Source organism: Marmota marmota, unplaced genomic scaffold, assembly GCF_001458135.2.
Source record: "Marmota marmota marmota unplaced genomic scaffold, marMar, whole genome shotgun sequence".
NCBI classification, from domain to species: domain Eukaryota; kingdom Metazoa; phylum Chordata; class Mammalia; order Rodentia; family Sciuridae; genus Marmota; species Marmota marmota.
This window is the reverse complement of record NW_026000016.1, coordinates 30,119,291-30,142,544: the sequence shown is the minus strand read 5'-3', so window position 1 is coordinate 30,142,544 and position 23,254 is coordinate 30,119,291. Positions and strand designations below refer to the sequence as shown.

The 23,254-nt window shown below is 32.7% G+C and overlaps 1 protein-coding gene across 3 annotated transcripts in view; it reads right to left on the bottom strand.

Annotated features, from left to right (window-relative positions):
• Positions 1-23,254, bottom strand: part of Gpatch2 (G-patch domain containing 2) — a 170,770-nt gene that overhangs the window by 21,327 nt on the left and 126,189 nt on the right. The gene's annotated exons all lie outside the window — the stretch shown is intronic.

Below are 23,254 nucleotides of genomic sequence, written 5' to 3'. Positions count from 1 at the left end.
GCATGTGCAAGGCCATGGGTTCAAACCTCAGCACCACATAAAAATAAATAAATAAAATATAAAATAAAGTTATTGTGTCCAAATACAACTAAAAAATAATTAAAAAAAAATACAAAATTCTTTTGAATACCTCTAGTAAATACAAGGAAGACATGTGTCTATTCAAAAAACTGGTTTTTGAACCTGATAACATTTTTCATTTTACATAAAAGAACTACCAAATCTGGCAACAGATTCAGATATAATCCCACATTTTCTGACAATAATACTATGAAATGTATCCTAGGATGCTACAGGATGCTAAGGTTGCCATTTATAAAGAAAACTATGAAACACTCTCAATATTTCTAACTTTTCTGAGGGAAGTCCTTAATGCATTACCTATTTTAATATCTACTTCATGCAGTATAGTATATGATATTTGGATATGTTTGTTGAGTTGACCTTTGCTATATTTCATTTGATGTCTCAAGACTCCAGAATGAGCTAAAGTTCAGTTCTGAGGTAGCATTTTTAACTGCACATGTTAAATTTCTTTCTTTCATCAGTTGTATTTTACACACACACACACACACACACACGTACATACACACTTGTTTAAAAAACTCATTTAATGCATATTGGCTTCTTAAGTCTTAGAATTTACTGTCTGAATTAACAAGAGCATCTAGCTTATTGAGTTCTAATTATATGAGGTATTATACAAAATTCCATATCTGAGGAATCTGTGGTCTAGAGAAACTGTTACTTGTCAAAGATCCTATGAACAGAGAAAGAAATTTTTATATTTGTACCAATGAATGCTTAACTCAAAAGAATTACTTTTTCTTCTATATTACACTACCTCATTCAACTTGGTGAACTCTCCTTAATAAACTTCTACAGAAAACTTAATACATACTATGCACTATGCCACCAGAGAGAAATGCATTTTCTATTGAGCAATATTAAAAAGACTTGGTGTTCATTTTCTAGGGGTTCAAGCCTTTGATCACGGCAGAAAATTATTCGAACCTAATGTTGAAAGCCAATTCAAAACCAACATCTAAGGACATTCTAGGCCTCTGGGTGAGAGAACAGTTTCAGAGGCACAAAGGCACCTGTGCCCAAATGAGATGCCATAGTTGGATCTTTGTAAGCAATGCAGTATGACTAGAGCTGGCACACAGAAAGCAGTGGGAGGAGATGTCATCTCTCTGCACACACCAAGTTTCTCTGAGTTCAGTGAATCTGTCTATTCATAATTATTTTAAGTTCTCTCTAAAAAAAAAGAATCAAAGGGCTTATTTGATATAATTAGTCTGTTTATTAATCAAAGTGACAAACCCAACCATGGAAAGAGACCTATCAAGAAATCTCTGTGGATATAATTCTGGGCTTCATTGCACCTATAGTTAGAAGTTACTGCTCTCATGCAGAGAAAGAGCCATATGCAGATCCATTTCCAAGGTCACCCTTGAAGTTGAGAGGCTTCATTCATTCAATAATCTACAATGTATATGCATGATTGAGTTGACAAATATCAAGACTAATCTTAGCTTTGATTTTCTATAGTGTTCCAAGGCTCTGCTTGCAGAGAGGACTTACAACAATGTCACAATTACATATACTCTAATGTACACTTGATGATATGTCTACAAAAAGAACAAAGGAAAACATGGTTGCAACTTTTATCTCCATATTGAGAAGGTAGAAAAGACTGGTTGTTTAATAACAGGTGAGAATAGCTAAAACTTTGGAAATATGTAAGGAGTTATTTTTGCTTGGGAATATGTTAGACAGTGTTCCCATATAAATACAAATTTACTTGAATGTAAGTAAAATTATAATTCATTAGTAGAATTCCACTGGAAATCTAATATGACCCAGTTGAGGTGCTATATCCTTTATGCAGCCTCATTGGATTCGCACTGCCCAAAATAGTCTCCTGTTCCTTGGAAAAAAACAGTGTTTTCTACCTTCAACTATAGTTATATATATGCATGAACTAATACTGTAGCTAGACTCTGTGTTCCTTGAAGGCAGTAGGGTCCGTTTCTGATTTAGTTCTCTAAGAATATTTCCCTCAGGACTCACACGCCTTGCCTATACCAGGCACTTTAAAAATAGTTATTGAATTAAATTTAACAAAGAATGCCAGTAACTTGTTTTTATGATAATCAATATTTTTATTAGAGTTCCAATTCTGTTAATATAGAAGTACTTATATAAATAGAAAACCACAAAGCTTATTCAGTTCATTTCTTGGTCTTCAGAGTGTAAATATCTATAACACCATGCTTGTTCACTTAAGCCAATTTTTGAACTATGTGCACGTACATTCACTCTAAAATGTTTCCATTTCTATTCAAGTTTGCATTTCGTGAAGTGTTAAGTGTAACTTTTATGAAAAAAAAAAAGAATGCTTTCAGTCCCTCTTCTTCCATAACAATTTTTGGTAGGTGAATATTATACCCATAAAACTTTTACAGACTTGTTAGCAAATATTTACTAGACTATAAAGCCATATTATTAGAAATCAGGAGACTTATGATGAGTACATGAACATTACTGCTCAATTTTTAGAAAGAGGAGTATTTCAGGATTCTCTTAATTCAATTCAATTAAAAGAACTGCAAAGTTTGGTGTGTACAGTAAAATCAAACTTCCCTTATAATTCTTTTAATTCAGATATATTACTTGTGGTACTGAAGACATATACTGATTTTAAATGCCCAAGGAGAAAAACACTACCCTACAAAGACTAGTTTCAAATATAAACCAAGTCTTTCCTTTTCTCATTTATATAATGCATTTCCTTGGAAAAAACATACAAACCCCTACATTTTTTAAATTTCAGAAATAAAATGCCAAAAGATCAGTGATTAAATTAGTTATGATTCGGAATGCTGTCACATTTTGGGGGGGGGGATATAAATGAATCTAATGTTTAAAGTGACTTCTTATAGAAGAATCAACAGTTTTGTTTTTATTAAAAGCAAGATAGGAGTTTTCAGGAAGCAGTCAACTTTTTTTCCCCTCACAGTGGTGAGGGATTGAAAACAGGACCTCACACATTATAACACATGGTCTACCACTGACCTACATCCTAGCCCAAGTTAATTTCTATATAGCTTAGAAATAAGACCTGGGGAAGGGGAGCGACAACAACATTGCTTTATAAATGATCTACCACTTGATCTGGTTAAGTTATTTAATCCTTCTCTCTGTTTCCTCATATGTAAAATGGGGATAATGAGAATATTTACCTCATAATGGAAATGAAATGAGTTAAAATACATCTTTAACACTCAATCTTAACTACTTTGTCATTAATTATTGTTTTTCTTCAACTAAAGGAGCAAGTTTTTAAATTCTATTTTTTTCCACCACATTCCTCCCTTCCCACATATCCACTTATCTTGAGACGTAATATAGCATAGTGGTTAAAGAACACAGACTCTGGAGTCAAAATAAATAAAGTTCAATTCCTGCTCCCTCACTTGTCACCTTGGATGAACCTGGGCAAGTTAATTCATCCTTGTATACTTGTCTTTTCTCATCTGTAAAATGGAGATAATAATATACCAATTGAAATGAGGGTTTAAAAAAATGTGTGTTCCATGGGCTATACTCAGTTAGGAGTTATGTATAATTTCCCTTAAGAACTTGTATATGATAAACTAAATATGGTATACATGGGTTGTGTGTGTGTGTGTGTGTGTGTGTGTGTGTGTGTGTGTCCAATCATAAGGACAAAGGAGTAAAGAAGCTCTGTGGACTAGAACATCTTTTAAGTAGCTAAAAAGGTCTAAATGTATTCTACAAGCTAAATAAATGCATCATTTATGCTAATACAAAAGAACACAGTATACTGAATCTTGAGTTTTCAAGATGATTTTCTACAACACTTTACAGATCTCCACATTAGGGAATCCACATCCATGGTTTCAACCAATTGCAAGAGAAAATATTTTGGGAAAAAATGGCGTCTATACTGAACATGTACATAATTTTTTCTTGTCACTTTCCCCTAGACAATATAGGATAACAACTATGAAATAGTATTTACACTGTGTTAAGTATAATGAGTAATCTAGAGATAATTTATACTACACAGGAAGATGTGAGTAGGTTATATGCAAATACTACAGTTTTATATAAGGGACTTGAGTCTCCTTAGATTTTGGTATCTGGCAGAATCAACTACTATGGCTACTGAGGGACAATTCCATATCTTTTTTATGAGTCTTAATTCTACTATAGAGAGGGTATAGTTTATATGAGGACCTAAAACAAGTTCACTGCAGCTGGAAAAAATTGTTCAAGGTAAGGAATGAAGATGAGGAGGGAAAAATAAGAACAATTAGACCACGAAAAACCTTGCAAACCATGTTTAGAACTGAATCCTAAATGCAATGGAACCCCAAACCCTTCCCCCCCACACCCTCTCCTGCTGCCTAAACATGTGATAAAAACTGATGACAGCTCAGACTCCATGATATCAGTATCTGTGCAAGAAAAAACAGAGAAAATCTTCTGATGGCTCCAGGTACAGTAAATCCAGAAAGTTCCAACAAATACTCAATAGAAAATACAGGGAGCCAGGATGAGAACAGAAGACAAATGTGGGTGATGTTGAACAGGATCCAGTTTATAAATAGAGTTCAAGAGCATTAAGATGTAATAAAGTCTTTGGTGCTGGATCAGCTGGATCTTATGAACTCTTGAAACTGAAAAGATTAAACCTGTTTCTCAGGATAAAGTCTACAGTAAGATAAAATAGCTGGAATATAAGCAAAATAGAGCAGAACAGAGAGGCCACAGAAGATAAGGAGATAGAAGGTTCAAGACAAAAATGAATAGCAAAACAGAAGACACAAACCTAGAAAAATATGAGGCCAGAATTTTTATTGATTTGTGAAGCCAACAGAAGAGAGAGCCCTAGAACAATGAAATTAGAAAGCTATCCTGTCTCAAGTATCTCTCCTGAAGGCTCAAAAACCTTTTTATTTGAAAACAAATGAGCAACAGAAAAGAACTGCAGGTGAATCTCATATAAAATTATTATAGAGTACTCTACAGAGATGACCACAAAATGAAGACTACACTGTTATTTAAAAATAAACCAAGGGAAAATAAGAAAGTGATAGGAGATTAAAACAAACAAACAAACAAAACAACAGCAAACAACAATAACAAAAAAACACACAATGAGCAAAATTAAGAAACAAAGTGACTGAATAAAAGGAAGAGAGATGATAGCATTCAGGAGGCAAACAGGAAGAAAAAAGAAACAATTATTTCACAAATAAAATTAAACAAAAAGCACATGAGTGAATAAATATGATGAAGGCAGAATATAAAATATCATGAAAAGTGGAAGTGGTAAAAGATTTAACACTTTAGGGCTGGGTTGTGGTTCAGCGGGAGGGCGCTTGCCTAGCACATGCAAGGCCCTGGGTTCAATCCTCAGCACCACATATAAATAAATAAATAAAAAATAAAGGCATTGTGTCCAACTACAACTCAAAAATAAATATTTTAAAAAAGATTAAAACTTTAGAAATGATAATAAGAAAAAGAATAGTGTTAGGTAAGGAAGATAGGCAAAGAAGACAAAGACAAATATGCATTGGGCATCCAGGTAAAATTAAAACATTTATATGTGAAAGAAAAACCAAACTATAGCAGACATTGAAAGCAACATTTTATAAAGGCAATAGAGTAACATATTTAAGATAGTTAAGGAAAGAAAATATGAGTCATGGACAGTGTATCTGGCAAAATGACCTTGAAATAAATAGGCCATAGATACCTTGTTCAGAAGATGCCAGGAATTCAGGAAATATTGTTTGAATAAGGAATTAAGTAGAGAATAAACTCTAGACAAATAAAAATAGAGACGAACCAACTTGAGATTTGGATGTGATCATTAAAAATATATTTAGGTATAGAACTAAAATTACATGTAACTGAACTAAAACTAAATAAAACTGGAACTGAAGCAAAGGAGACTATAGTTTTGAATGGTTATATGCTTCAACTTGGGTGCATTCAATTACAACTACCTAAAAATGGAGGGAAATGAAAGTATTTAGGAAAAACAAAACAGATTTGCTAACTGCCTTATAGCTTTTTAACAGAGTAACGATTTACTTCAAATCAAGTACTTGGAAGAAGGAGAAGGGCAAAAGAGCTGACTTCAATATTGTTCATAACAGGGAACCAAAAGCACAAGGAAAAAAAGTGGGTGTGGGACTGGATTAAGACCACTGCTTACAAGTATTAACATAAAGGTAATGAATAGAAAAAAGGAAAAACCTAAGCTTTCCTTTCTCAAAGTTAACAGTATTCCAGAGCAAGAGTGTGAGCGATAAAGAAAAGAAAAAGGAAGAAAAAGGAAGGGAAAGGGAGGAAGAGATATATGTCTGATTATCTTAAAAACAGAAGGAAAAAAACAGTCAGTGAAAGTATAAGCCATAAACAAAACCAAACCTGAGTGGGGAGAGGTAGGGGGGACCAGGTTCAAGCTAAACTTGTGGGAAAAAACCTCTCATGAAGATCTGAAGATTTCAAATGTCCTTTTAAAGATTTGATTGTGGAACCTGTAAAAATCCCTCTATTATTTAAAAATGGAATAGAATACAGTTATTAATAAGTTTCCTCCAATGAACTTGATATACACACTGATACAATATATATTAAATGTTTATAATAAATTTGTTAATATATACTTAATAAATAACATAAAAATGATATAAGTTGTTATTCATCAATATACCTATACTTACAAACTAATTTGAATTACTTTAGAACACAGGAAACTGACTGCATATTCCTATGAAATCAATCTATTCTTTGTACAAAATGAATAGAAAAAGGAAACAAAAATCTTATACTATTTTTAGTGATTATTGGTGGTCCTGGTGGTATTCAGATTCTATGATTGCTATATGCATACAGTGAGATAAATAAAATGAGTGATTGTTCTAGTGCTGTTGAGATGTAATATTTTTAATGTAGTTGAAAAAAGACAGATTAAAATGAATGAGTCTAGACAATAAAATTTTGAATATGAACCGAAATTCTCAGTTTGAACCAACATGTTTTTTTCTTTGAACAAAAAAGAAATTTTAACTGGTTTCCTTGAAAAGGACTAGAATCATTGGTGTTCCTCACATCCAGAATGTGGTTTCTACACGTATTGCCTAATAAAGAAATCAGCACATATGATAGCAATGGCTGACTCTTGATCTAGGCTAGGAAAGGTCCAAGGGGAGCCTATAAGTAAGCAAACCAGAAAGCAAAGACTAGTGGCAGAGAAACACTCAGAAACTTAATCTCTCACAAATTGGCCAATTTTAAGCTTAATTAGGAAAATAACTAATGGACTGAAACATAACAAACATATTTAAATCAATGAATTCACCTTGGGAAAATGTTAGGAATCAATTCATTTTGAAAACTTAAACTACAGAGAAAGAATTAAGTATTTATCTTGCTTTTCCTATATAATCCATACCTTAAAGTATTCAAGTTGTTGGCAGAAGAATTTAACAGAAGTAATCCAATGAAGAAACAAAAACAAATTGATAGAATTAGCATATCACCATTCTGCAATCTTTAATCAATAATTTGGACAATGATTATCACAAATCACAGAAAGAGATGTGGGAGTGAGAGTAGTATACAACACCACCTCTGAAAGTCTTGCCAAACAAAGTGAAACCAAACTAAACATAGAACCTGAATTGCCAGGGCAGTCATGATAGCTTTTTCCAGGCTTAGTGAAAAGGACTTTTCATAATTTTAAGTGATCAAATTTGAAATCCAATTAAGCTATGAAGTCTAAGTCATCTAGTTCTATTTAGTCCTGTACTATAACCTGATGTAAAAAATTACAAAAATCTTTATCTGAGGTTTATTGTCCTTAGAAAGGATAATGCATAGTTTTTAATTCCATCTTTCTAATTAGTAATTTAAGCATATGTTCAGCATTTAACTCTAAATGTTTGCCTTTTCCCCAAGCTCGAAGACAGCTGTCCAAGATTTGAATGCCAAAAAACATTTAAATATCAACATCTGTTGAATTATGTTAATTTAGTGTAATATAATTGGGCATGAGTTAGAATTGATCAGAAGTATATGAAATAAAAAAGGTAAATTCCCATCAATATCTTGGTATACAAACAAAAATCACCAAGGAATGATGAGAAATATTTACTTCTGAGAGAAAAGGCAAAAGAAAACTATTGATTATAAAGAAATTGATTCTTTTAAAAACACAGTTCTAACTCTACAGGATATTATCTTGCTATTTTAAAGTTATTTTTGAATTGACTTCATAATTGAAAGGAAATAAAGTTGGCAAAAATGAGTAATAATTAAATGTTTAAAAGTGGAATATTTTATGCATTATTAAGTAAAACATTCTAATTTCACTTACAGATGCATTAAATTTTTAGATTGCAGGATAATTTCTGTTATGAGTTAGTAAATATTCAGGAATTGATGTGATTTCAGCTCTACAGACATAAAATTGCATTTTAAAACTGAAATTATTTTCAATGTAGCAGATGAAGTTAGTAAGTTTATTCTGGGGGTAATTTGTAAGATACAAAGTACCAAAGAGCATCTGTTGTTTATTGTTTTGCTGATTTAAATATTAAATTTTACAGTGATTCTCTTATTAATAAATTAGGACTGCTTGTTTGTTTTGGGAAAAAGTCTGGCACATACACACATTGGATTAACAGATCCCCAAATGGACCGGTAATGAAGTTACATCGCAGGCTGCAGTAGTGATACAAGCTGTTCTGATATGGCCCTGCAGGTGTCCCTTAATCATTTCCTAGGGGAACCATCTCTGGGAGTTAAAGGTTAGCTCTGTGTCCATGCGCATTTAATCACAGGACCAATTTGGAGAGTGCCAACTGTGAAACAGACACCTGTCCTTAAGGAAATAGACTTCAGACCACAAATTCGTCTCAGCTAAGGGTCACTGGAACAGCTTTCACATGCTAAATATTTTCTATCATTAGCGACCACAGCCAAATTCAACTGCAGTCCTGGAGGTGCAAGGCTGTGCATATTTCTAGTCATTTGAAAATACCTAGTTCACCTGCAAGAAAAAAGAGGGGATATAAATAAAAAGGGTTTCACTAAGAAACAGATGATTTTTAAAGATTTAATTCACCATATATAGGATGTATTACAAATTTCTAAATGGTAAATTCTTTTTTTCAAAAAAAAATATGGATTCCTCATTTCTCAACTAAAAAGCAACCTCTTAAAATTATATTGGCTGCTAACTAATTTTATTTAGTATAATCACAACTTAAACTAACCCTTTATAATCATTAATTTAAAACCTTGCCAAGGAAGGTTAGAATTTCAGAATGCCATGAGGACAGGAGGCATGAGAACTGGCAATTTGAAGACAATGTGGTTTTATAAAATACAATAATTTGCTCATACTATATAAAAGGGATTAATTAAAACCTTTAAAAACCATTTTAGGTTGTATATGTGGCATGTTTCCAATTATTCTACCTTAAGTATCTCTATACCTAGAAGTTATTCAAATGTTCTTTTTAATTAGAATACATATATAATTAAATGTGTTCCAATTAAACAAATATGGAATGCATACATTCTAATTAAAGGGAATGTGAATATTTTCTATTAGCTCATTCATGCATACACAGGAATGAATCAAAATAACTTAAAAAGATGCTTTTCCATCTGAAGGGCTAAGTAAACTTTAAAACAATGAAATCTAATGCCAACTTTAAGTTTGGAAAAAAAATTATAAAATATTAGAAAACGTAAAGTTAGTATTTAAAAGCAGTTTCAATTCACTATTTTGGACACACAAAATATAAAATGTAATGTGATATAAATTACTTTAAAAATGTGATTTTGACTTAGCATAGTTTTAGTATGACATAGGAGTGTTTTAAAATTCTAAATTTACTAGAATAGGATAGGTAATCTTATCTTAAATAATTAAATAAAGCATCATTTACTTTTGTTGATATATTCAATTTTGTTGACACATTTCTGTGAGAAGCACTATTAAACAAATATAGTCCATGTCATTATGCAGTACTCTAATGAACAGTTACCCTCTTCCAATTTATTAACAGCTGCTCAAAAATGTAGTAATTAATAGTTTCATTTATTTTTGGCAAACCTGCAAAATGACAAATAGTTTTCTATCTGTTGCAAATTAGGTCTTCTTTCCAAGCAACAAATGACAGAATGGGGAAGGCAGCAAACAGAATCATTGAACATCTTTGGATCTTTACAAGATCAAATAGAGAGCAGCTGTAATTCTGTTACATCTGCAACACAATACAGTAACCTGTATCATCAAATAGAAGTGAATGTGCTATATTAATGCAAACAGGAGTTTTTTTTTTTTTAATGAAAGAATGTGTGTGTGTACCTACGTGTACATGAGACTGCATGCATGTGAATGTGACAGGATTTGCTTTATTTCTCAGGTTAAATCTTTTGTCATTTTTTTTTTCATTTTAGAAGACTTTTTAAACTACTAATGAGGAAAATGACAGTTAAAAAATGCTTATTTCTTCTTTCTCACTATCAATAGATAATATGAGAAATGAACACAGTATCCAAGCATGATCAAATCATTTGACACTAAGTAGTCAAAATACTTACTTTTTCATGCTTTTAGGAACTAAGTAAAAAATGAATTAACCAATGCATTTCTAAAAGATACTATAAACATTAAGCAGAACTTAGTATTATTAGTAATAAAAATGTTTTCATTTGAGGCTGGGGTTGTAGTGGTAGAGCACTTGCCTAGCATGAGTGAGGCACTGGGTTTGATCCCCAGCACCACATAAAACTAAACAAACAAAATAAAAGATGTTATGTTCATCTACAACTAAAAATATTTTAAAAAATGTGTTCACTTGATTTCAAATTATATGTCAGACTACAAGATGATTTTGCCTGGGTGCTTCATAAAGAAATTCATTTAAGTAAAGACGCTGGGTAAATCCCTACCCCGAAAGAAGCCATATAGAGAAGAAAAATACTTGACATGATCTAAATAATTAAATAAGGCTGCCAAAAACTATCCAGTTTGTTGCATGGATGCTTTCAGCAATGAAGACTATCCATAAGTATAAAAATGTGTTAAAAGAGTAACATCATTTCAAGAATGACACATGACTTAGTATCAACCATCACTTGAATGGGTTGAACTGATTTTTAATTTGGGAAGGTTATATTGAAGTTTCTGGTGCTAACCAAAGGTGTATTGACATGAGAAATAACATGAAATTATTTAATTGTGGCTCTAAATAAGGGGATGCACAAGGGATATTTCTATTTTGAGAAGGCACACACACAAAAATCAAATGCCAAGACACAAAAAGGAAAGAAAAAGACTGGAGTAATCCAGGTCTCCCCACTTTCTCACTTGTAGCTCTCAAAAAACAATTACCCTTTGTGCTGGGAACACAGCAACCTGAGATAGGGAAGGACTGGCTGGAATCATCTGGACTGTTCTAATCCCCTCAATAAACAGAATGTCCTTTAAAGCTTTAGTCTAGTATGTCATGTCACTCCTGAGGTATATAACCTGGGGTGCGCTACTTTTCAGAATCCCTCAGCTGTGATGCAAGTGTGGCATGTGCAGTAAAGACGCCATCCATTCCAGGCAGCTTTTCTGAGCCCTGGGGGAACAACTTGAAATGGATCCTAGGCTTCTTTTGTCTCTTGCTGTCTATCTGTAAGTAATAAATCTGCTCTATCTAACTTGTTGCTGTGAGCATGTTCTGTCTCACTGGACACAGACAAATTGGTAACCAGTACAAAGTGAATCTGCTTCACAAATCAAGCCTGGAATTTCAGTGAAAGGCATAGTTTGAAAAAATAAATCTAGATGTCACTAGTATTTCTCTCTAAAAAACAGGTGCCTTGTCCCAAGGTTTAGTTGTGTGGGTGTCTTTTCACTTTGGCTGATTGACTGCATATGATAATCACTCAAACGTCATGGCTGTTTATTAATAAGTTTGGAAGTGACAGGTATTAGGTAAGTAGTTTTTCAAATAACAATAAATATGCTTTTACATATTTATGTATTGAAAGAATATTGTTTTTCTGTCTTTTTATTTCTATTTTCAAAGGTTTTAAGGTATGTAAAAATGACTACATGGCATGAATAAATGGTGACACTCATTAAATATTAGAAGAGAGATAAAATATAATAAAACTAAGGTAAAACTTCATAGTAAGAAAATGGAGAACATTGAACAAATGGAATAATGACTGGAAAATAAAACCACACAGAAAAGCCAAGTGCAGTGGTGCATGCCTATAGTCCCAGCTACTCAGGAGGCTGAGTCAGGAAGATCGTTTAGGGGTTTAGGGCCAGCTTTGGCAACATAGTGAGACTCCATCTCAAAACACAATCAAATGAAAAGCATAAACATCTCCCTCAAAAAAAATCCATAGAGGTTTTATCATTCTAATCATACAGAAGTGTTAGATGTGAATAATCAACAAGGTATAAGTAAGAGAAAAGAACATAAGAGAGAAAATACATAACTCCAAACGTTGTAATAAGAAAAATCCTGGGAAAACACATCAAATGAATAATAAGGATAATGTTAGAGGAAAATTTTTCATATCACTCACTATCCGATACCTCACTTCATGATCAGGGGTTCCCATAAGGAAATAAAAATGAAGCAACGAACTAAAAGAAAATTATAATATTGATATCACTTGAATCAATTAGATTAAATTATATTCATACCAAGAGTCAGTGTATTTTCCAAAAGTGGGATTATAGAATTCATTATAACATGTATGAAGAATGAGAATGTTAATTTTGTTTACAATAAGCATAAGAGATAATACAGTGCATAATTACTCTCTTTAATAACTACTGGAATGTGATAGAATGGAATATTATGACCAGTACTACTGGTGGGAATGGAAGCTGGGCAGGGCACATGTGAAGCATAAAACAAGTCAGAAAGTCCAAAGGAACTCCACCTTTTTAAGAAGAGGCAGAATACTTTGAAGAACATGAGTCCATTATTGAAAAAGTAAGACTTCCTGACAGAACTGACTGAAATTATGACAATGAATTGTGTTTAAAAGACATCTAAAGGTCTCCTCTTCCATACTGTTAAACACAGAACAATCTGAGTTGGAAGAGACACAATTCCCTCATTAACTTAAGGAGCTTAGAGGAATGTTAAAGTGGATGTGGCAAAAAAAAAAAAAAAGGTGGGGGTGGGAGGAGAATAAACTGGATACCCAGAAAACTAGCACCAAAATGTATTATGGTTAGTTGCATTGGTAAATATGTCACTAAAACCCTTCTTCAGAGATCTTGGAAATTCCCCTGAGGAGCTAAGAGTGAGATGTACCACACTCCAAAGGACAAAGCCATAATCACACCCTTTATTCAGAGTTTTTGTGAGGAATGCCCACTTTAAGAGCACGCTACAGTCATATGATTCAGAATCTCAGCTTTGAGTCACTAACAGCAGACCACCTGTGCACTTATCTTTTCTTACTTGCTTGGCATATTTTGGAAGTAAATGATCCTACAATTTATTGATTTAATGCATTACAGTTCTCTTGCCTAACCTTTATGTTTTTCCATAAGCTGAAGGAAGTGTAGTCACTCATCCACAAGGGTTAAGAAAAGTCAAGATAATATGAAAAATACTAAGAAAGGAATATGGAACAATGCATATAAATAAGGTAAAGAATTTTCATCTTATATTTAATAAAATGTATGACAAAAATAAAATGAGTCTTTCCTCATGTTTATTTTACCATTTCAAATTACGCTCTGCCTAACACAACTGATGGCTTTAGAGAAAAAAGATATACTGTATCCATTAATCAAGACAAAGATGATATATGAGTGGCATGTTAAAAAAAAATAAAGGATCAGAAATAAAAGTATAAGAATTTTAAAATGGATTTCCCAGAAGTCCATCTATCTGTCTATATATATATATATATATATATATATATGATATTTTATATATATAAAGTTTTAAAGATTAGGTTATTTATGGTTGTCCCAACACCTAAATAACAACAAAGAGAAAGTGGCAACTACTGAAAATCAAACGATATTGTAGTACTAAATTCAAAATCTCAAGGCAAAATGATTTCCAAAACAGTATTCAATTCCCAGATAAATCAGTCAATGTGAAACATTGATTAACATTAATAAGAACATTTTTAGACATGCATGATCCTGTAAATTTAATCACCCTTGTTTTCTTTCTCAGAAAGCAGAAAAAAGATAATGCTGTAGATCCAGGGAAGAGGAATCCCACATAGAAGAGAAATGAAGGAAACCCCTAGGACGATAGTGAAGAAAAATAAGCAGAACATTAAATGTGCAGCACGTTCAGAGGACAAATAGCCCAGAACAGACTTGAACACTAAGGGCTCCAAATGGGCTGGCACCAAGAGAAAGAACTGGGAGGAGTTACACTTTGGGGAAGATGTAGGGGTTAGGGGCAGGTGAAAATGAAAAACAATGATTTCCAAAACACCTGAAAGTTATATATCTATGAATATTTACATGCATAAACATGTTAATGAAAACATTTTTATTCGGTCTGGCAGAAAAAGGTAAAAAATTCAGGGATAAGCATGTGAAGAGAACACACAAAAAGGAGTAATATTAAATTAAAAACTTCAAGAAATGTTAATGTAAATATGCCCTACTAGATGAAAGAGGTCAACAGCAGAAATAGCTAAAAGAATTGAAAGTGGTTGGAGAATGAATCGAGAATGGGGTTTGGGCTGTATATATTTTATTGTGTCTTAAAGAATAATTTAATATTATAAACTATGTTCAAAAATAATATGAAAGAAGAATACAATTTAACAAGTGCTTACAAACATGAAAATAGTAATAATAATGTCATAGTCATAACAACAGCTAATATTTGTGCTCTTACAGGTATTATACTCATTTAGTATCTTTTAAAATGCTTTCAAGTATGAATTCATTTTCTCCTTACAACAGTGTTATAAGGTAGGCACTACTATTTCTCTTTTACAGATAAGAAACACAGAGAAAGGGGGTGAAGTATTTTGCTTAGCAACATCCATCTAGTAAGTAGTGAAACTGGAATTAGAGGCTATGTATTCCAGTTCCAGAGGCCACTCCTTGACCGGTTTGCTCTACTCTAACTTAGACTCAATTTTTGCTTCATTCTATACATATTTCATACAAAAATGTTTATTGTGTATAGTGTCGTGCACTGTTTTTGATATTGTGGATACATGAGTGGATAAAATAAACACTGAACTATTACAAAGTTTAAAGAGTGGGTAATAGAAACAGAAGAAAAATGAAGCAGGGACAGAGGACAGAAGTTGATGGTATTGGTAGAGAGTGGGGAGTCTTACTTTGAGCTGATATTTGAAAAAAAATTGTGAAAAAGCCATATGAATTGTTACGGATAAAATGTGCTAAACAGAAGGAACAGCAAACGATAAGACCCTGAGATGTAAGCTGGGGTTGTTGTGCTGGAGGTGGAGTAAAGACGCCAATGGGAATTAGAATAAGACATACTTCATGTCTGTATAAATTAGTCAAAATATACTCTACTGTTATGTATAACTAAAAAGAACAGATTAAAGCCCCCCCCACCAAAAAAAAAAGAGGCCAATGTGGCAAGAGCACGTGAGTAAGAGTTAAAGTGGAAGGAGAGGAGGTCAGAGAAACAAAGGACAGGCCCAGGTCACATAGGGCTCTACAGGCCAAGATAAGACTTTTAACTTGTACTTGGAATGAAATGGAAAAACATTAAAAAACTGTTTTTTTTTTGTTTTTTTTTAGCACTTTTGACAGCTTCACCATCAACCTAGTAGGTGATATAACATGTACATATTTAAAGTATACAGTTCGGTAAGTTTTGACACACACACACACACACAATCATCACCATAATCAAGAAAATGAAGACACTTATCATGTACCAAGTTTCTTCATGCCCCTTTGCAATCCTTTCCTCTTGTACCTCCTGGCACCTGTCCCATGCCCAGACAACCGATCAGTTTTCTGTCACTAGATATTAGTTTATATTTCCTAGAATTTTATATAAAGGTGTTATGTGTATTGATTCTTCATTACTTTTTAGTCATGAGTTACATGACTTACATGTATACAGCACACATTGTTTATCTGTGTAACTTATAGACATTTAGGAGATACATGCTTTGTTTTTCTTTTTCGGTTACTATCATGAATAAGGCTATCATGTGATAAAGTCACCTTAGAATAGATGATACTAAATATTTAAGGAAACTTCCAAACTGTTTTCCAGAGTGATTGAACATTTTTATACTTCCCCAAACAGTCCCATTCTTCTACATCCTGTATAATCCTTTTTCATGTTAACCATTCTAATACTTAAGAATGGTATTTCGTTGTGGTTTTGTTTTTTCATTTTCCTAATGGGTAACGATGTCTAATATCTTTTCATGTGCATATGTGCCATCCATATATTTTCTTGGTGAGGTTCTATTCAAACTTTTGCTTATCACTGGATTGGGTTGAATTCTTACTGAAATTTCAGTGTTCTTTATATATTCTTGATACAAGTCTTATTGGACATATGGTTTGAAAATATTTTCTTCCCAGTCTGTGGCTTATCTTTTTATTCATTCTCTTAACATTATTTTTAGAAGAACACGAGTTTTTAATTTTGATAAATTCCAATATTTGAATTGTTCTTTCCTGGACTGTATTTTGAGGTTCTAAGAAATATTTTTCTAACCCAAGGTATGATAATTTATTTATCTGTTTATGGTGCTAAGCTCTGGCAAGTGCTAGGCAAGGTCTCTATCACTGACCTACATACCCCAGCCTTTGATGGTTACTTTTATTTGTCATATTGACCCTGTGGCTAACTGGGAGTTGTAGCTCACTGTTGCTGCCCAGCATCATGAAAAACTATACCATAATCAATTGCCTGGGTGGTAAAGATCAAAATTTCAAATTCAAAGTATAGTTTATGAGTTATGTTTATTGATTTCTGTTTGTTGAACCATCCTACTTTGCATCCCTGGAATGAACCTCACTTAATCATGGTGCACTACCTTTTGAAATATGCTTTTTTGTATGAGATTTTTCAGTATTTTATTAAGAATTTTTGTGTCAATGTTCATCAGGAATATTGGTCTGAAGTTTTCTTTCCTTAATGTGTCTTTGTCTGGTTTTGGTATCAGGATGATACTAGCTTCACAGAATGAGTTTGGAAGGGTTCCTTCCTTTTCTATTTCATGGAATCATTTGAGGAGTATTAATAAAGCTCTTCTTTGAAAGTCTTATAGAACTCAGCTGAGAATGCATCTGGTCCTGGCTTCTGGATGGCATCTTCAATTTCACTGGTTGAAATTGATCTGTTTAAATTTTCTATGTCCCCTTGATTCAATTTGGGTAGGTCACACGTCTCTAGAAATTTGTTGATACCTTCAAGATTTTCTATTTTATTGGAGTATAGACTTTTAAGGTAGCTTCTTATTTTCATATGTATTTTAGTGGTGCCCATGGTGATTTTTGCTTGTTCAGCATGAATTTTAGTAATTTAGGGATTTCACTCTTTTTCTTTGTTAGCGTAGTTAAGGTTATCAATTTTGTTTATTTTTTTGAAAAACCAATGTTTTGTTTCCTCAACTTTTTAATTGTTTTCGTTTGTTTGTTTGTTATAATTTCATTTCTAATTTTCATTATTTCCTGTCTTCTACTGCTTTTGGTGCTGGCTTGTTCTTCTTTGTCTAGGGCTTTCAGATGTATAGTTAGGTTATTTATTTAGTGATTTCTTGTTCTTCTAGTGAGTGAGCTCAAGGCAATGAACTTTCCTTTTAGAACTGCCTTCATGGTGTCCCAGAGATTTTGATACATTGTTTCATTATCCTCATACCTCTAAGTACTTTGTTTTTATTTCATCCCTGATTTCTTTCATTATCCATTGGTCATTATTTAGTATTGTATTATTTAGAATATATTATTTAGTCTCCAGATTTTATAGCTTCTATTTTTTATTTTATCATTAATTTTTACTTTCATTCCATTATGAGCTGATAGAATGCAAAGTATTATCTCTATTTTTTGTATTTGCTAAGAATTGCTTTGTGGATTAAGATGTGGTCTATTTTAGAGAATGTTCTATGTGCTGCTGAAAAGAAAGCATATTTATTTATTGATGGATATAATATTCTACATATGTCTAAGGTCTAAATTATTAATTGTATTTTTTAGTTCTATGGCTTCTTTATTTAGTTTTTGATTTGAAGATCTATTGATTGGTGAGAGATGTGTTGATGTCACCCAGTATAATGTTGTGATCTATTTGATTCTTGAGATTGTGAAGGGTTTGTTTTAATGTATGCAGATGTTCCATTGTTTGGGGCATAAATTAAATATTTAAGATTGTTATGTCTTGTTGATGTACAGGTCCCTTAAGCAGTATGAAATGGCCTTCTTTGTCCCTTCTGATTAATTTTGACTTGAAGTGCACTTTATCAGATATAAAGATATAAACCCCTGCTTGTTTGTGAGATCCATGTGAATGGTAAGGAAGTTTTTTTCCCATCCTTTTACCTTCAGTCTGTGGATGTCTTTGCCTACAAGATAAGTCTCTTGGAGATAGCATATTGTTGAATCTTGTTTTTTAATATAGTCTGCCAGTCTATGTCATTTGATTGATTAGTTTGGGCCATTGACATTCAATGTTATTATTGTGAAATTATTCTCATTCTCTGTCATTTTGAATTATTTCTGATTTTTAATGTGAAATAGCTTCTTTTTAAATTGACTATACTTCTAGTGTAGTTTCTCCTGTTGCTGGATTTCATTTTTATTTTTCATTTCTTCTTCATGAAATATCTTGTTGAGAATGTTTTGTGGTGTAGGCTTTTTGGCTGTGAATTCTTTTAACTTTTGTTTACCATGGAAGATTTTCATTTCATCATCAAATCTAAAACTTATTTTTGCAGGGTATGGTATTCTTGGCTGGCATCCATTTTCTTTGTGAGTTTTGGATATGGTCTGGGTTGAAAAAAATCAGCTGAAATCCGAATTGGTTTCTCTCTAAATGTTACTTGAAGGTTTTTTCCCCTCTGGCAGCCTTTAGAATTTTATCCTCATTCTGTATGTTAGGCATCTTCATAACAATGTGCCTTAGTGTGGGTCTGTTGTTTTGGGGTCCTGTAAGCTTCCTGTATATGATATTCTATTTCATTTTTAAGATATCAGACATTTTTAGACATTATTTCATTGAAAAGATTAAGCATTCCTTTGGTTTGTTTTTCTGAGCCTTCATCTATTCCAATAAATCTTAAGTTTGGTCTTTTCATGTGATTCTATATTTCTTGGAAGTTCTGTTCCATAATGCTTTCACACCATCATAAAGTTGAAAAATCATAAGTGAAACAATGCTTAAATTGAAGATATGGTCTGAAGTGTGCAAACTGGAGGACTAGAAAGGTTGAGGGAGTAACTCTGTCCCAGTGTGAAGGCCTGATCTGCAGGGGACTAAGGGTGTAAATCCTTGTCTGAGTTCAAAGGCCCAACGCCAGGAGTACTGATGTCTGAAAGAAGAAGAAATGGATGTCCTACCTCAAGAAAACAGAACAAACTTTCTTCCTCTGACCTTTTGTTCTATTTGGGCCTTCAATGGATTGGATGATGCTCCCTCCTGTTGGAGTGGTAGAACTTTACTCAGTCTCCTAATTCAAATGCTAACATCTTACAGACAAATAGAGAAATAATTTTTTTAGCAGCTACCTGGGCATTCCTCAGTCCAGTCAAGTTAACACATAAAATTAAATATCAGATTGTGTGAGTTAGGATGAAAATATTTGATTTTTCCAAATGGTTATTCAGTTGTCTCAGTAGTATTTGTTAAAAAGACCATGAAACTGTTCTCCACTGAATTGTACCTTAGCAAAGACCAGTTGTCTGTGTAAGTATGTATGGGTATGTTTCTTGACCTCTGTTCTGTTATAATCATCCTTTCTAAAGAAATCTTCATATAACCATCAATCTTTATAATAACTCTTTTAATCAAGTACTGTTGCCATTTCAACTTTGTTTTGCTTTTCCAAAAATGTTTTAGCTATTCTAAGTCCTTTGTATTTTCATATGAAATTTAGAATTAACTTCCATTTCTATAAAATATCCCTCTGGGATTTTGCATAGACATTTGTGGGGGGACTGATCTTAAGAATATTGAGTCTCCTGAACCAGGAACAAGGTTTCTCTCTCTATTACATAGGTCTTAAGACCTAAACAAATATCTGTTTCTTAATCATGTGTTATTTTTCTTGCTTCATATTGTTAATATCTCCCTATATCTCTTTTAATTAATGTATTATGCTAATTTTGATTTTTTGACTTACTTGTTTTACCATTTCTGCTTCCATTGGAATATGTAATCCAATAGATTTTCCTTTGAGAAGGATGTTCTCCTTAATTGTCTTATTAACTTGTCCCATGTGTTCACTTTGTCTGGTAATATTAGTTCCTCTGTTGGGTTTGGTATGGGGAAAGACCAATCATCTGTGTCAGCCCCAAGCAGTTCAGCAAATGGCCTGTGAACCTTAGAGAAGCCTTTGACTTTCGAACCAGTTATCAGAGCCTACTCCATGAAATAACTCTTGATCAGAAAAATGTACTCTCCCTCTCCACACTCCCAAAGAGAAATAGAAATGCAAGTCTCCTGCCCTAAGATTTGGAGGGGCCAGAGTATTTCATTAAGCTTTCCATGGTATCAAGACACAGCCCTGTGGCTACCTTGAAAGTTAATTTTTGAAAACATTTGGACCAGATGCCAGAGCCTTTCTGGATCAGGTAGGTATCAACTGTCCCAAAGAAAGCATACAACTCCAGAAGTTCCCCTTATATTTTAATCTCCCTCAGGTAGGCTGGATTATCTCCTACTACCTTACATATACAAGTTCAAAATAACCTCCATAATATCAAGTACTTCTTACTCTTTTATTTTTCTCTTTCTAAATTTTTCCTGGGTTGATCTTGGGGGAGGATGGCAGTAATCTTGCAGTTCAGTATATTGATTGGAACAGTAATTGTGACCAAATTTCCTTTCTTTTTTTCTTCCTTTCCTCCTGTCCCCTTTTCCTTCCTTCCTGTGGTACTGGGAACTTGAAAACTAAGCAAGCACTCTACTAATGGGCTACATCAATGGACCATTTTTTCAAATAGGGTCTTGCTAACTTTCGCAAGATGGCCCTGAATTTGGGATCCTCTTACTTCAGTCTCCTGAATAGTGAGGATTATAGGCATGTATGACTTGGGACCAAATTTCTACTATGGTTACTTAAGGTAGTAAAATTTCCTCCAATTATCAACTAATAGTAATCCATGAGTTTCAATATTACCACGATTTGAATTGTGGACACACGAGTACTTAGAAATGTATTGTTTTTTTAAACTAAACCTTAAAAAGATGTATATTTTTGTTACTAATTTCTAAATTAATTACATTCAGTTCAGGAACTATGACCTTAATAATACATATTCATTAAAATTTGTTGATGCTAGGTATATGGCCAGCTAACTGGTTAATTTTGTAAGCATATCATATCTTTGAGAAAATGTGTTTTTTTAATAATAGTTTGGGTGCTGAGTTTTATAAAATTGCATTAATTTAAGCTTGGTAATTTTGTGTTTATAAACCTTCTGATGACTTAAGTCATTAATAATATGAGGATATATGAAGTAGGATCACCATGGTAGGTGTTAGTGAGAATCTGAATGTACTGTTATTAATATCTGATTTAGGCATTTTGAGGCTACTTTATTTAGTGTATACCATAAAATTATTAACTTTTCTGGTACTTTGTATGTTTTATCACTAAATAATGACCTTTTAAAGCGTGCTAAAGATTTTCCTCTTAAGTCAGTTTATCTGATATGAAAGTTTTCTTTACAGAGTATCTGGTATATCCTATTCTATCATTTAGTTTACCACTTTTACTTGTCATTATACATCAGTTCTGTTTTCAACTGAAAAGTTTAATCCATAAATTTTATTGTGATCGCTGATACATGAATTTAATTCCATTGATTACTTTTATGCTTTCTGTGTTTCATTTTCTCAATGCCTTTTTTCTTTTTTTAAGATAGATTTTTTTTGGGGGGAAGGACAATATTTTAATTCCAATTTATTCCCTTAATTGGTTTATAACTTATATACTTCATTTCTATTAATGTAGTAATTATTTTTGGTAGGTTACCAATGAATATTTACCATTATCTTACTATCACTGTTTTATCTGACCAATGAGGTAAATGTCATGAATAATACTTTAGACTGGAGTTTTAACTATAATCACCAACATTGTTAACTTAGCATGATATTAATGTCTATGATTTTATACTGCCTTCTTCAAAGTCCTACCAATTATATATTAGTATGATTATTATTCATCTTCTTTTAGTTTTTTAATTAACACAACAATTGTACATATTTATGGAGTATGATTATCATTTTATATAAACACTGGTTGTTTAAATGCTTGTTTAAAGTTATTTATTTTGAATGTTTATCAAGTATTTATTACCAAACCATGCGTTGAAAGTTTACATGCAGGTGTGAGGCCAGGACAGGGGACTCGGCTTCTTCATTTATTTATTTTTTTAAACTTTTTGGTTTTTTTTATTTCTTACATACATGACAATAGTGGAATGCATTACAATCATAATTATCCATTCATAACACCATTTTTCGTAACTCTGTATATAAAGTATGTTCACACAAAATTATGCCATTATACATGAGCTCTTATTATTATTATTATTTGCATTACAATTCTTAATACACCTTTATACCACAATTTATCATATCTCTGATTGTATATAAGGTATGTTGACACCAAATCCACATCTTCATACATGTATTTTGTATAATGATGAGAGTCTCCTTTATTTATTTTTATCAATTCATTGATTTAGTATTCATACTCCCATCTCTTTTTTTTTACTATTTATTGTTCAAAACATTACATAGTTTTTGACATATCATATTTCATACATTTGATTCAAGTGGGTTATGAACTCCCATTTTCATCCCGTATATAGACTGCAGAATCACATTGGTTACACATCCACGTTTTTACATATTGCCATACTAGTGTCTGTTGTATTCTGCTGCCTTTCCTATCCTCTACTATCTCCCCTTCCCTCCCCTCCCCTCCCCTCCCCTCTTCTCTCTCTACT